The sequence below is a fragment of the Ovis aries genome, chromosome 1, assembly GCF_016772045.2.
Source record: "Ovis aries strain OAR_USU_Benz2616 breed Rambouillet chromosome 1, ARS-UI_Ramb_v3.0, whole genome shotgun sequence".
In the NCBI taxonomy this organism is placed as follows: domain Eukaryota; kingdom Metazoa; phylum Chordata; class Mammalia; order Artiodactyla; family Bovidae; genus Ovis; species Ovis aries.
The window spans coordinates 41146319-41162955 of NC_056054.1; the positions used below are offsets into that span (position 1 = coordinate 41146319).

The window sequence follows — 16637 nt, forward strand, 5'->3', positions numbered from 1 at the left end:
CATTCAATTTTACCTAATTCCGTGAAATAAAAATCCCTCCTTTTGGCTATTATGTTGGGTTAGCTTATTACAACTGAATTAGCTCAAGTAAAAAGAGGGACTTAAGGAAAGATCCCAAGGTAGCTCCAGACTTAGAAAATTGATCAATGGGGCTTCAGGAAGATGAGAGTAGGCACTCAGGCAGGCACCAGAGCCTAGGACCAAGAGTTAGGTACCATCAAGACTCACTTTTCCCTCATGTGGTCTCTGTGGAGGAATCATTTGATACATTACCTGCTATGGTTTCTCCCCAGTATTTACCCCTTAACCCTCTTCCACTCATGGACATTGTTATGTCCATTGCCACAGGAGATGTTATAGCAGACTGTGTTTGAGTCTCAGAAACAGAGACCAGGAACGAATTCAAGTTCTGAGCACTAGGAAAGCTTTCCCAAGTTCAGTTCAGATCAGTTGCTCAGTCGTGTCCAACTCTTTGCGACCCCAAGAACTGCAGCATGCCAGGCCTCTCTGTCCATCATCAACTGCTGGAGTCTACCCAAACTCATGTCCATTGGGTGATACCATCCAATCATCTCATCCTCTGTTGTTCCCTTCTCCTCCTGCCCTCAATCTTTCCCAGCATCAGGGTCGTTTCAAATGAGTCAGTTCCTTGCAGCAGGTGGCCAAGTATTGGCGTTTCAGTTTCAGCATCAGTCCTCCCAATGAACACCCAGGACTGATCTCCTTTAGGATGGACTGGTTGGATCTCCTTGCAGTGCAAGGGACTCTCAAGAGTCTTCTCCAACACCACAGTTCAAAAACATCAATTCTTTGGTGCTCAGTTTTCTTTATAGTCCAACTCCCACATCCATACACAACTACTGGAAAAACCATAGCCTTTATTACATGGACCTTTGTTGGCAAAGTAACGTCTTTCCTTTTTAATACGCTGTCTAGGTTGGTCATAACTTTCCTTCCAAGGAATAAGTGTCTTTTAACTTCATGGCTGCAATCACCATCTGCAATGATTTTGGAGCCCCCCAAAATAAAGTCAGCCACTGTTTCCACTGTTTCCCCATCTATTTACCATGAAGTGATGGGACTGGATGCCATGATCTTCGTTTTCTGAATGTTGAGCTTTAAGCCAACTTTTTCACTCTCTTCTTTCACTTTCATCAAGAGTCTCTTTAGTTCTTCTTCAGTTTCTGCCATAAGGGTGGTGTCATCTGCATATCTGAAGTTATTGATATTTCTCCCAGCAATCTTTTTTTTTTTTTTTTTTTGTATTTTTTTATATCTTCTCCCAGCAATCTTGATTCCCAAGTTAGGGAGAGAAGAATGCCCAGAGGGAAGCAAGAGAAAGAGAGAGGCCCACAGAGAAAAAGGCCCTGCACCCATAGATGATTCCATCACTAAGCAGCACACAGTGACGATTTGTGTTTATTGGTATTTTAATTGAATATTTTTCATCCTATCAAGTACAATCTATAATTGAAACAAAAATTTTGAAGTATCCTGTGAAGTTTCTATCATCCTATGGGGGAGTGGTAACAGACACTCCCAATGAATCTAGGGGAACTCCAAGAGTTGAGAGAATCACAGAGTAGGAATAGACACTGTCCTTTAACACCTAGGTAGAGATCAGGATGGAGAGAAGGCCCTGGAGCTATTGGCAGCTCGAGGCAGCTTGGGACAGTACATAGGAATGGCTGTGTGATGAAGGAAGTCAAACCTACAGCAGCCTTGTAAAGTTTCAACTTGACTCCCTTAAGGCATAGGAGCAGTAGGATAATTCCTGAGAGTAGCATATACATGGTTTGGGGCCCTGGAAAGCCTCACCAAGGTGCCTACAGCCCAGAGAGGTGTTGGTGAACACCTCAGCATTCTGCAGAAAAGCTTCAGGGGCCAATAAGGAGAGTCATTAATCCTGAAGTGACCTTTGGCATGAACCCATGCAGATCAGCTCCTGAAAAACAGATGAGACGGAGTCAGATGCCAAGTTCAACAGATGACAAGAAGCAGTACCTTCGTTTATCCTGGGCCTTGCTTTCCCTTCCTCTCCACTGTCCCCTGCCTAGACGTTAAGAAAAAGAAATAGGACCTGGCATTCACTGAGGTTTAGTTTCTATCAATTGGTAAAACAGGATTTCACTGAAAAAATTAGCTTATTGGCATAAAAAAAAATTGACATACTTTCTCAATACCTGCTTATATGGCTTAAAATTCAAATTCTGTATTCTACTGCAGACTGTGCTTACTCTTGTGGTAGAGAGTCTGGCTGCTGGCAAGTGCAGCTCACAACCACACAGAGTCATATCTGAGAGGAAAAGGCACTTCATCTTCCCTTCAGCTCCCAACCCAGGGACCCATTCCAGCTTTTATTGGCAAAGCCTCAGGAGGACAACTTTGACTGGCTATCCTCTAGTCATGGTCTTACCTCAGTGACCAATTATAGAGCCAGGAGTGTAAGATTCTACCATAGATCCAGCTTGGACGACATGCTTCTGTAGCCTTGGAAGCCAGTTTGCTGTAACTTGCAGCCCCAACAGGATCTACGTGCCTGGAGTCAGGGAGGAGCAGTTCCTCTGCCAAAAGGAGACTCTGACAAGAAGAAGAGGAGAAGGGGAGGTGGCTGATGAAACAGTGCATATCCTCTATAATCTGTTTGTATTGGGTACCAGTTTGGCGTCTGTGAGTGCTCTGTGCTCAGATGTGTCTGACTCTTTGTAACCCTACGGTCTGCAGCCTGCTAGGCTCCTCTGTCCATGGGGTTTTTCAGGTAAGAATACTGGAGTGGGTTGCCATTTCCTCCTCCAGGGGTATCTTCCCAACGCAGGGTTTGAACCCATGTCCTCTGTGTCACCTGCATTGACTTCTTTACCACTGAGCTACCCAGAAAGCCCTATTAATCTGGTAGGACAATGCTAATAAAGGTTTCCTTAATGCCACATTGGTATGATCAAGGAAAGTAACTAAAATAATGAACAGGATACTTCATCATTTACAGCCTAATAGTTTAGTGTTAGAACCAGGCCTCTGAAAATAAAGAAAAAAAGACAAAACCTCCCACAACACTTAGTCTTTTCATTGTAAATTTGTAAATTTTGCATCAGTTTAACTATGAGACTTGGTTTATAGGCCAGTGAACAGTCCCTGGTGCCTTTTGCTCTCAAATCCCATTACCCTCATGCAGAGAACAAAGTGCTTTGTGCTGTGTGAAAATCATAGCACACATGTACCAATCACCAGGCTTCCCAGGTGGCTCAATGTTAAAGCACCTGGCTGCCAATGAACACAGGGGAATGTGGGTTTGATCATGGGTCAGGAAGATTCCCCTGGAGGAGGAAGTGGCAACCCACGCCAGTATTCTTGCCTGGAAAAAATCCCATGGACAGAGGAGCCTGGTGTGCTGCAGTTCATCGGGTAGCAGAGTCGGATACGACTGAGCGGCTGAGCACACATGCTTGTACCAATCGTCAGGATTATCAGAGATACTGACCACTTAAGACCCATAGGAACTTAAATCTGAAAAGCATTTCTATGAAAATTTCACTCAGCTGCATGATTCTGAAATGATTCTAGTTCATTCACAGCAGCATTTTCAGGCAACTGTCTGGCAGTAATTTCCAGACATTTATTCTCTTAATTTACTTGTAGTCTTTCAGATCAAAGAAATAATAATTACTTTGATATTATACATGTTTCAATGCCATTCTCCCAAATCATCCCACCCTCTCCCTCTCCCACAGAGTCCAAAAGACTGTTCTATACATCTGTGTCTCTTTTGCTGTCTCACATACAGGGTTATCATTACCATCTTTCTAAATTCCATATATATGCACCAGTATACTGTATTGGTGTTTTTCTTTCTGGCTTTCAGTTCATCTACCTCATTAGAACTGATTCAAATGTATTCTTTTTAATGGCTGAGTAATACTCCATTGTGTATATGTACCACAGCTTTCTTATCCATTCATCTGCTGATGGATATCTAGGTTGCTTCCATGTTCTGGCTATTATAAACAGCTGCAATGAACATTGGGGTACATGTGTCTCTTTCAATTCTGGTTTCCTCAGTGTGTATGCCCAGCAGTGGGATTGCTGGGTCATAAGGCATTGAAACGTGTATAATATCATATGAGAAACAAATCACCAGTCCAGGTTCGATGCAGGGTGCAGGATGCTTTGGGCTGGTGCATTGGGACGATCCAGAGGGATGGTGTGGGGGGTGAGGTGGGAGGGGGGTTTGGGATTGGGAACACATGCACACCCGTGGCAGATTCATGTTGATGCGTGGCAAAACCAATATAATATTGTAAAGTAAAAAAAATAATAATAACAAATAAAAAATAAAAACAAAAAAATTTTTTAAAAAAGGAAATAATAATTACTTTGGATTAAACATGATATTTGAAGAACTTTGTAATTTCTCTTACACCTTGATGCTCACTTTTGGTAAAGGGGTAAATAGCTAATAAATATGAAGATATAGCATGAAATACTGAACTAATGTAATAAAAGATAAATTCTTTGAGGAAAAGTCATATTTTAGTCCAGGTTCTGCTACATATTTTAAGATTGGAATGAAAGAAGTTTTATTCTTGGTAGTAAATTGCAAGCAAATAATCTGACTGATTTACCTTTCAACTAGAATTAGATTCTTGGTCATAGTTCAAAAGCTACTGAGAGGGAATTCCTTGCTGGTCCAGGGATTAGGATACCATGCTTCCACTGCACTAAGATCCTTCATGCCATATGGCATGGCCAGAAAACAAAAAAACAAAAATGGCTGCTGTGAAACTACTGGGTGTTTAGATAGGCTCAAGAATGTATTATACAGCATGGAGAATATAGCCAATATTGTGTAATAACTGTAAGTTGAAAGTACCTTTTCAAAATTGTGTAAAAAAAATAATAAGACTAAATAGCTGCTATGACTTCCATTGGTATTATATACCTTTTTAGGTAGTCAGGAGTAATGCAATTTTCCCTTATTTATGTTGGCAGCATTCTAAAGAGAGAGAGAGAAAAATAAAGATGTTCCAATAGATTAGGAGCTCATTTAGATGAGTCACAGGTAGGGCCTGCTGGCCAGTGAACAGCACCTGACAGTACCTGGGTTGCCCCAGGCCTTCAGGAGGATCTGAATGACTCTAGTTTCCAGGAATAGATTTCAAAGAATGGATGATCTTACATAGATAGTTTCTAATAACTTTTTCCTCTATGAAAGTAACATATGATCATTTTAGATAACTTCAGTTCAGTTCAGTCGCTCAGTCGTGTCCGACTCTTTACAACCCCATGAATTGTAGCACGCCAGGACTCCCTGTCCATCACCAACTCCCAGAGTTCACTCAGACTCACGTCCATCGAGTCCGTGATGCCATCCAGCCATCTCATCCTCTGTCGTCCCCTTCTCCTCCTGGCCCCAATCCCTCCCAGCATCAGGGTCTTTTCCAATGAGTCAACTCCTCGCATGAGGTGGCCAAAGTACTGGAGTTTTACCTTTAGTATCATTCCTTCTGATGAACACCCAGGACTGATCTCCTTTAGAATGGACTGGCTGGATCTCCTTGCAGTCCAAGGGACTCTCAAGAGTCTTCTCCAACACCATAGTTCAAAAGCATCAATTCTTCGGCACTCAGCCTTCTTCACAGTCCAACTCTCACATCCACACATGACCACAGGAAAAACCATAGCCTTGACTAGATGGAACTTAGTCAGCAAAGTCAAGTCTCTGCTTTTGAATATGCTCTCTAGGTTGGTCATAACTTTTCTTCCAAGGAGTAAGTGTCTTTTAATTTCATGGCTGCAATCACCATCTGCAGTGATTTTGGAGCCCCCAAAAATAAAGTCTGACACTGTTTCCACTGTTCCCCCATCTATTTCCCATGAAGTGATGGATCAGATGTTTCTTGAATGTTGAGCTTTAAGCCAACCTTTTCGCTCTCCTCTTTCACTTTCATCAAGAGGCTTTTTAGTTCCTCTTCACTTTCTGCCATAAGGGTGGTGAAATCTGCATATCTGAGGTTATTGATATTTCTCCCAGCAATCTTGATTCCAACTTGTGCTTCTTCCAGCTCAGCGTTTCTCATGATGTACTCTGCATATAAGTTAAATAAGCAGGGTGACAATATACAGCCTTGACATACTCCTTAGAAAGGGACAAATAGCCAACAAAACAATCTCCTAAATTAGATAATCTAGAGATAGCTACTGGAAACATTTTGGTATATTTCTCATCTTTTTTCCTGTGCCTCTATAATTTAAAATCCACTGAGATTGTGTTATGTATTTAACTCCTATATTATATATGCCATAGAAAGTTAGAATAAAATTCTATTTGGTATATGAATTTTAAACAGTGCAATTGGTAAATATCATTGTGAAGTACTTATTCATAAATAAGCATTTTTTTGTTTTTGTTCTTTTAATTATGCAAATGGAAAACTATAAGATTTGCTTCTTATTCTTCAGTCTAATGCATATTAATTGAGTAATTTCTACATCCAAAATAATGTGATAAATCAGAGAGTGCTTCATTATAAAAGAGACAAAATAAATTTCCAAATGATCATTTGCCAGAAATAGATGAGTTCCAATTTGGGGGTCAGTTAACTGACCCAAAATGGGTCAATTAAGTTGGTGTATTGGTCAATTGATCTTGGTGTATGGTTAAGATTTCAACCAGCAGATGATGACAGTAGGTAATGGTTGAGGGAAAGGTGATATAGAATGGAGGAAGAACATTCAGTATGGAATAGCATGAACACTCTAAGTTATTTGGTTAGGGTGAAATCAATTCTTTTCCCATTTCCTGTTTCCCAGGAGTGCACAGGTGACTCACACCTGGTCATCATATTCCAAGTCATTGGCCACTATGACTGGTTCAGATATGGGCTTGTGACCCACATAAATCGATGAATGAGAGTTAGTTTGGCAGATATTAACACATTGATGGATGGTTTATAATTGTAAGAATAGAAGAATAAGAAGGAAACGTAAAGAGGGACGAGGTGAACCAGGAGAGAGTGGCATCATTGAAATCATTGTTTGTAAAGAGTTTCAAGAAGTGATAGCAAAAGAGACACAGATGTATAGAACAGTCTTTTGGACTCTGTGGGAAAGGGGGAGGGTGTGGTGATTCTGGAGAGTGGCATTGAAACATGTATATTATCAAAAAAGAAAAAAAAAGGAAGTGATGCATCAGTATAATGAAATTAATAGTTGAAACTATCAACCAAGATACTTGGACAAAATATTGTATTCATTTTAACTATGACTTCAGTTATGATTGTTCCCAGCAGGATTTGTATCTGTGTAAATAGTTGTATAATGATTTTTTTTTTCGAAAAGATGAGATAGGTGAGCTCATTATGTTCTTTTTTAAATCAAAGATTTCTTTTTAGGGATTTTTTTCCTTCACTTAGAAAAATACTGAATGAGTCAGGGTGTTAATCTGTTTTGCAACAGTAATCCTATCTTTTTATTATGGAGATGTTTTCCACTGTGGTGATAATTGCTTAGTTGATGGGTAGTGATTTATTTTTACTCATCTATTTATTCAACAGCTCTTTATCAAGCTTCAGATATGCATCAGACATGGTGCCAGAGGAAATGAGATTCAAATGTGTCCCCTAACCTAGACTGTAAGCTCCATAGGAGCTCATGACTCAGAGCTTGCTGCCTTGTAGACATTCAGTATTGGATCACAGTATCAGAAATCCATACATATGGATGTGGGATGTATTTATATATTAATTTAACAATGGGGAATCTATGCTTGGCCTTCAAATATTGCCTGTGACTCAAACACGAAATAAAGGCTTGGGCCTTTGAACTTCTTTTCCTTACAACAGTTATTCCTCATGAACCCAGGCTTAATGACACTTACTTTTAGCATTTCACAGTAAAATAATTCATTATACTTAGGATTGATAGAATTTTAAACGGTGGTCCTGGAATGACACTGTGATACCAAGGTAGACAATAATTTTGGTACTTATTAGTTAACTAGTTTTAGTGTGTTGAGTGGTGACTTCTCCCTTACATATGTCCACATTCTAAACTCCAGTACCTGTGAATGTGACCTTATTTGGAAAAGGGTCTTTGCTGAGCAAATAGGTAAACACTTTTGTGTGTGTGTGTGTGTGTGTGTGTGTGTGTGTGTGTGTGTGCGCGCGCGTGCATGACTATGCTGGGTCTTCTCGTTGCTGCAAGAGGGCTTCGTTGCTCTGAGACATGTGGGATCTTAGTTCCTAGACCAGGGATCGAACTCACATCCCCTGCATTGGAAGGCGGCTTCTTAATCACTGAATTGCCAGGGGTCTCAACTGAAGATGAGTTGAGATCATCCTGATCATCTGGATGGTTTCCATATCCAAAGACAAATGTCTTTACAGGAGACAGAAGAGAAGACACAGATATGGAGGAGAAGGCCATGTGAAGATGGACAGAGACTGGAGAGATTTAGCTGTGAGCCAATAGAGTTCTGGAGCCACCAGAAGTTGAATGAGCAAAGGAAGGATTCTCTCCTAAGGCTTGGGGAGGAGTATGGACCTAATAACACCCTGACTTTGGACTTCTGGCCTCCAGAACAGTGAATTAACACATTTCTGGTGTATTAAGCATTGAGTCTGTGGTCATTTAAGGCAATCCTAGAAAACTAAAATGCTAGTTCATATCAAATAATTTTGGATTCTGTTGTATTGTTTTATTTTGCAACAATTTGGGGAAGTCAGTATCTCTACTCTAATTCTTGTTTTCATCCAGTGAAAATGTTTGTCTCCATTAAAGTGACACTGGTCCCGGGAGGATATTCCCCTCTGGGGAAAGTTCCATTTACAAAGCTCCAGGCGTTGGCCAAGTAAGAGGCTGGGTCGGGGAGCAGGGAGGCATTGCTCTTGGCTCTGCCGTCTCTGGGCTAAGTTGTCTCTGTGTCTCTGATGCCTTATCCTGTGAGGGTGCCTAAGCAAGTTCCTTTCTAGAGACCTTTGAAAATGAACCATTCACCCAGTCTAGAGTAGTATACTCCCTTATTCTCTCTTCCACACTCTGTTGGTTTCCTTCATATACTCATCACAATTGGTAATTAGATGAATCCTTGCTTGTCATAGCTTCAAGCTCAAGGAACACAGTAACCGCACTTAGCATGTTGTGCGTCACTCTGTAGGGTCTCAACAAAAAATGTATTAATAAACAAACAGATCAGTGAGTGAACGCTTTGAGTGGAGAACAAAAAAGTGCTCATTACTTTGGGGGTAGAATCAGACTGGTCAAGGACGGAGTTTTTAAAACTTACTACGTCATATGCCATTGAATTTCAAGATTGAAAAGAATCATGCCTTCCTGACAAGCATGACCAAAGTGCTTGGTTGAATCATTCTTGGTGACAGGAAACTCACTACCTCACCACTTCTGATCTTTCCATTTCGCTTTTCTTTCCCACCCCCTTCAGTTATGGAGATCTTTACCGTAGCATTTTGCACACCTGATGCACAAAGGCCTGGAAGTCTGGAAGTAGGAGGGACAGAGGGAATCCCAATGCCTAGCCCAGGGTCTAAGAGCCGCGGTTCAGTGTGGGCACCATAGCCAACTGTTGGGTAAAGTAGCGGTGCCACCTTTCTCTAGGCTTCCCTGCGGGCAGGGGGTCCTTCTTTCCAAACTCCTCGCTTTTCCTCCTCGTGCCCGCCACCAGGGGCAGCCGCATCCGCGCTGCCACCCCCGTCACCTACGCGGCCGCCCTGGCGGCTCGGGGGCCGCTCCTCGGGCCCGGGAGGCGGTGGCGGAGGGCGCTGGGCGCGCAGGCGGCCACGCGGCTCTGCCCCGACCTCTCTCTCCGACTCGCGTGTCTCCCTCCGCTCCCCCTCGGCCCCTCCTTCCACACTCCGCTGCCTCCTCTCCGCGGAGAGCTTCCCGGCACCTTCCGCGACGGGTTTGGAGCCGCCCCACCGCAGAGCCCACGGCCGTCCGAGCGCGAGCGACGCAGGTGTCCGAGCCCCCGCGCCGCCGTCGTCTTCGCCTCCGCCTGGGCGGGACCTGGGCCTCGAGGTGGGATCCGACTCTCTCTCCGCCACCCCTACCGCTCCTCCTCCTGCACCTGGCCAGGCGAGGAGGCAGGCGCTCGGGCGCGCGCGGGCGGCTGGAGCCCGCGAGCCGCCTGGGGTCCGAGAGGCCGGGGCGGGTCCCGCGGCGTCACCGGAGGGTCGGCGGGGACTCTGGTTCCCCCGGGGCAGGCGCTCCGGGGTGACCCTGGGCGAGGAGCATCGGGGCGCGCGGCCGAGGGCATTCGGCCCAGCCTGGGCGCGAACCTGCCCGGCGCCCCCGAAAGGACTTGCCATCGGCCAACTTCTTTTCCAGGTCTTCTCGCTACTTTGGAAACTGAAGGGACTGCGACGGAAACCAGTAAGCCCTGGGGCCCGGAGGAGGAAAGATTTGTTGGTTTGGATGACAAAAGGAAAACAAATGTGCTGTAGGGGTGGTTTAGCTTCTGTTTCCACCATCTACGCTCTCCCCAAGCGTATTAATAGAGCAAAACAAAACAACAAAACCCAATCCCAACCAAAGCACTTATTTAAAGGAAATTGTAGGTGTGAGAAAAAGAGACCTAGCTGAGGAATCACTTTGGAAACCCCAGGTAGGATGAGGCCATTTGAGAAAGTCGATATTTGGGGTGCTATTTCTAGAACGTGGGTTTGCAAGGCCAAGAGGAGACTGGCTCTTTTAAGCCAGAGGGGGTTCATTGTATTGAGGGGCTGCCTGAGTGTCCTCTGTTAACCTTCATTTCCTCAAGTATTAAAGTATGTTGAGACAAATGCTCTTCAGAGCTCTGGACTGGGAGTCAGAAAATCTGGCTTTGATATGATTTGTATTTACCGTGACAGCTGTGGTTCATTTAACCTCTTTGGGTCTCCGTTTCCTCATCTGTCAAGTTAGAGGGTTGGTTTACAATTCTGAGGGCCTCTTGATAATATCTAAGATGTTTCCCAGCTTAAGAATTTATAATTCTCTGACTTTTTAACATTTACAAACATTACTAGGTTTATAATTTCATGAAATTAAAAAAAATTGTATTGATCTTGGCATTTTTTTGTAATATGCACTTATGGTTTATGCGTTTAAGGCTTTTCAACCAAAATTTGAAGAGAAAAACACTCTTTTAGCTTAGAAATATATAGTTTGTATATAAATATTTAGATCATCTTTCAGTCTAGCTTAAAGAATCACATTCAACTTGAAGTTAATATTTGCAACACTGCAACAAAAACATGTGGGTTTAGCATAGTACCTGTTCACTTTCAGTATGGTATATTTGGAGGAAATAAAAATTGTTTTGGAGGAAAACAAAAATTGCATCTTTCCTGTCAATTTCTGTTCTTGAACAGTGTGTTACTTTTTAGCATGATATTGTGTGCAGAATATTAAAAATTGTCTTCAGAACACTTTAGAGCCTGTCTGAAATTAAGCTCAATAGCATAGATGCCAATTTTAGTAATGCATTTTAGTTGTGTTGGAATGAATCCCAGAAAAATAGCAGAGGTTAACTAAACAGATAAGCTAGAAATTAGGAATTGACACACACACTCAAAGTTGTACAGGGAGTGTGTACTATAAAGTGTCACTGATATTTTTATTTCCTTTTGATGAAAAGCAGACAGTAACCAACTGTTGACTTGTTTTAGCAGACAGAATATTAGGATAGCCTTTGTTGTTACTTGTAATTCAAAATTATTTGAGACTTAGTCATCAGTAGTTAGGGTAGGTTTATAAATGTCTGTGGCTCTTTTTGGTGGTGTTGATCTAAAATAAAATAATGTACTCACACCCAGTACATGCTCTTTATTCTTTTTGGGAGAGTGGAATAAATTGGAAGCAGTCTTTTATGAGGGCTTCCCAGGTGGCTTTAGCAGTAAAGAACCTGCTTGCCTATGCAAGAGACATGAGATGATGGGAAGTTCCCTGGGTCAGGAAGATCCCCGGGTCAGGAAGATCCCCTGAAGCAGGGCACAACAACCTACTCCAGTATTCTTGCCTGGAAAATCCCATGGACAGAGGAGCCTGGTGGGCTATAGTTCATAGACGCACAAAGAGTCGGATTTGACTGAAGTGATTTAGTATGTACCTACTCTTTTATAAACACATTTAAATTTATTTTCCTTGCCTTTTCACCTTTGGACTGGAAGTGCCATCAATTCTTCAGGCATTTGTCTTCCATCATAGTCTCTGGTGAAGTAGATGCTCATCGCCTTGCAAGAGATACCCAAAGAGTTAAGGAAATTGGTTGTTGAATGAACAGAGAGTAGTAGAACTCAAATATCTTGGCTTCTAGTCTCTTGGAAAACAATTGAAAACAGTGGATGGATCTGCTCACAGTCCAACTCATTCATGGTTTGGGAGGGCCATTCTAGTTGGCAGAAGCTCTACTTCTCTTTTGTAATGAAATTACTGAGAGAAAACAGCCGTGTCTTCAGTTAGATCACTGTTATATAACTAAAAGGTTTGTGTTTGTGAAGGGCAGTATCCCATGGGGGGTCTTAGAACTTAAAAAATATCCAGAGAAAGGAAAGAATTGCCTTGGCAGATACTGAACTGCATTTTTCATACTGAGAGCCAAATGCATACTAAAAAAATATGTCCCGTGGAGTTAAAAATGAAGAAAAGGGCTTACAGTCTGCTCTAATTCTTTTAAGATTTTTATGTGATTTACAAATTCCAGTTTTAATTAAATTACAAATGTTCACCTCCTGGACAGACCTAGTACATGTAACCTTTTGGCATATTCAGATTTGGTCTGGTCATAATTTGAAGTATTCCTTCTCAAGTATTTTTTAAAACTTCTGTAACTCCATAGTGATTTTACTTGTTGTCTTTTCACACACATGATCTTATTAATCTGTAAATATTTTGAACTATGACATACACAGGGAGAAGAGTACATAAAACAAATGTTGGTACTGGTTTACAAATAATATAGCAAATCACTGTAACCAGTGAGTTCAGTTGCTCAGTTGTGTCTGACTCTTTGTGACCCCATGAACTGCAGCATGCCAGGCTTCCCTGTCCATCACCACCTCCTGGAGCCTGCTCAAACTCATTTCCACTGAGTTGGTGATGCCATCCAGCCATCTCATCCTCTGTTGTCCCCTTCTCTTCTTGCCTTCAATTTTTCCCAGCATGAGGGTCTTTTCCAGTGAGTCATTTCTTCGCATCAGGTGGCCAAAGTATTGGAGTTTCAGCTTCAACATGAGTCCTTCCAATGACTATTCAGGACTGATTTCCTTTAGGATTGGCTGGTTTGTAATTGTAACTGTTTTGTAATTGTAACAGGTAATTCAAGGCAAATGTTCATTATTCACCATACAAATAAGAGAACATGCCAATACCTAGAAACCTTTTTCTTGTTCCTTCCTTATCACAGTTTTCCTTTTATTTAAAAAATTATATGCACACAGGAGGCATCCTTTCATAGATTCTCTTGCTTAGCATTATGTTTATGAGACTGAGCCATTTCCTCTCCCTTTTAAAGCATTAACTTTTAAAAAGAGGTGTCTATATTCCCTATCATTTGATTCCTTTTTCACATTCTCTCTTAAACCTAGTTCTGTCACTCTTATTTTCAGTACTCTGCCCACTGTCACCGGTGACATCATCTTTCCCAAATTCAATGGGCAGTTGTCACCTTTGATCTTATGTCACCTGTTGGTAGCACTGTCAGTTAGCCCCCTTTGCTCTCCGTGATACTTCTTTGTTGGGCTCCAGGATACCATGTATTCTTGATTTTTCCTGCTTCTTCACTAGCCATTATTTTCTCTCCCCTTTGCTGGTCTCTCTTCTGCTGTCAGAGGTTTTAACCTTAGATTGTCTTCAGCTCTAGTCCTTGGGAGTTCTTTTCTGTCTACACTCTTTGATGATTTCATGCAATCTCTATATTTGTGCACTGATGACTCCAAAATGATGGGTGAAACTTTGAGTTATCTCCCTGAACGTTAGACTTCTGTGTCTAAAGACCTGCCTGCTCAACATTTCCACTTGGATGTCTAGCAGAGATTTCCAGTTCAACATGCTCCAAATGGAGTCTTCATCTCACCCAAGCCCTCTCTGTAGCCTTCCCTCTCTTCATCCTTCATGTCGTTCAGGCCAAAACCTGGGAGTCATCTTTGATATCTCCCATTCCCTCGTATCTTAGATGTAATATGTCAGGAAGTCCTCTTTGATCTATCTTCCAAATAATTTCTGAATATAGTTACTCTTATCACCTCCATGGCTGCCATCTAAACCTGAGCTGCCGTCGTGTCCCACATGGATTATTGTAAGGACCTCCTAACTGGGCTCCCTGCCTTCATCCTTTGCCCTCCATAATCCAGTCTCAAATTGTAATCAGAGCTCTGCTTACAACACGTGGCAGATCATGTCACTTTTTCCTCCAGAATCTCCAATCTCAGTTGTTCGTTAGAATTGCCTACAAAGTGCTATCTCTTTTTGCCTCTCCTTTATCTGTCTGATCTCATTTTCTTTGCTGTTTCTCTTACTCAGCTCCAGCCACACTGGTCTCCTTGCTATTCTTTGAGTATACCAGAGACCATCTCTGCTGTGACTGGGATGCTCTTCTCCCAGATATCCACACGACTTAATCTATTACTTCCACTTCTTTCAAATTTTTGTTCACTTGTCTCCATTTCAGTGAGGTTTACTCTGGTCATCATATTTTAAATTGCACATCTTACCTTGCAAAACACTTTCCCCTTCCTTAGCTTTTCCTCATGTTCTTACCACATTTAAAAATACTTACTGACTTCTTATTAATCATTTTTTTTTCCTGTCTTATTTTTATTAGAATGCAGACTCCATGAGGGTAGATTTTTTTTTTCATGTTTTATTCACTGTTGTATCCCTAGTACCTGAAACAGAGCCAAGCATATAAGGGGAGCTTAGTAACATTTTTGTTGTTGTTGATTGAATGCTGTTGCTGACAGTGACTGTTCATTTTTATTATTGGATATATTTTGTTTTATGAAAGTAATAATTTTATTTTTTACTCTTTGTGATTAAGAGTATTTGGATCATTTCTACCCTCTCCTTCCCTCTCTCCCTTTTGTCTTTCCTTCTTTCCTCCCTTCCTCCCTCCTTTGTCTTTCCTCCCCTCCCCCTCTCTCCCCCTTCCTCCTTCTCTCTTCTCCCTCTCTCTTTCCCTCCTTTGCTTTCTTTTACTGTCATAAATAAACCACTGATGATTCTTCTTCTACAAATGTCATGGTGCTTAGATGTAGGAGTTTCTTTTTGTTGTTCAGTTGCTCAGTGACTCTTTGTGACACCATGGACTGCAGCATGCCAGGCTTCCCTGTCCTTCACTACCTCCTGGAGTTTACTCAACTTCACGTCCATTGAGTTGGTGATGTCATCCAACCATCTTGTCCTCTGTGTCTTTAGAGCATAAAACTCCTAGTCAAATTTCTAGATCACAGGGTTTGCAGATATCAGCTTTATTAGACAATGCCATGCTTTTCCAGCATGTTTCTACCCATTTATAGTCCTACTTTCATCCCTCTACATTTCTGCCAAAATTTAGTGTTATCAGAAACTTTAATTTTTGCCTATCTGGTGGGTATGTATTATCTCATTGCCTTTTGTTTCTTTAATTACTGGTGAGATGGAGCCTAATATCTGTAAAAATAGGCTAGGTTATGCTTTGGTAACAAATTATCCCCAAATCTCTTTGACTTAATGTAATAAAGACTTATTTGTCATTCAAGTAAAGTTTCCTCTGGTTTAGGACATCTCTCCAGCATAATTATTTTCAGAAACTTAGAAGTCTAAATTCAGGAAACTGCTATCATTCTGTACAACCTGGAACACAGGACTTTCCTATTTGATGTAGTATGGAGAAAATTGTGGATAATTGTGAACTAACTTTAAATGCCTCCATCTAGAAGTGACGTGAATGATTTGCACTCACATTTTAGATTCAAAAGAAATCCTAACTTCAAGGACACAGGGAAGGTTAATCCTCTGTGCTAAAAGGAAAAATAAAGGTGAATACTGGTTATCTATTTTTGTGTTAATAAGATATCCCCAAATTTAGTGGCTTAAAACAACAAATACTTATTATTGATATATCAGATACCTAGTGTTAACATGTGTGTGGGTCTGTTTCTGAGCTTTGTATTTCTTCTTTATGTCTCTTTCTGTAATTACCACAGGTTTAAATTGTCTTGCTATCTGGTAAGTCGGGGAGTGAATCCTCCCTCTATGTCCAGTTTTTTCAGGAGTTTTATACCATACTTTGGCCCTTTATCTTTCCATACATGTTTTTCAAATTGGCTTATCAAGTTCTAAAAAGTTTGTTAGAAATTTAATGGAGATTTCATTGAGATTGTTTTGAGTCTATAAACAAAAGGAAATTGATACTCTATAAATATTCAGTTTTAGAATACATGACTGTCTCTCAATATATTTAGATCCTCTCTAACATGACAATATTATAATAATATTATAATAGTATAATTTTTCTCTTAGGAGTCCTTGAACATTTTGTTCTATTTATTTATAGAAACTGCATGTTTTTGAAATTATCTTAAATGATGTCTTTTCAAAAAATTCATTGTCGTTTTGCTACAGTCATAGAGAAATAAACGACCTCTAAAAGTATTTTAAAAACAATA

At 41.2% G+C, this 16637-nt stretch overlaps 1 protein-coding gene across 1 annotated transcript in view; it reads left to right on the forward strand.

The window, feature by feature from the left end:
• Positions 1-4459: 4459 nt before the first annotated feature.
• Positions 4460-16637, forward strand: part of LEPR (leptin receptor) — a gene marked incomplete in the record, with an annotated part of 98991 nt that continues 86813 nt past the window's right edge. Inside the window, 1 exon segment of the mRNA NM_001009763.1 lies at positions 4460-4484.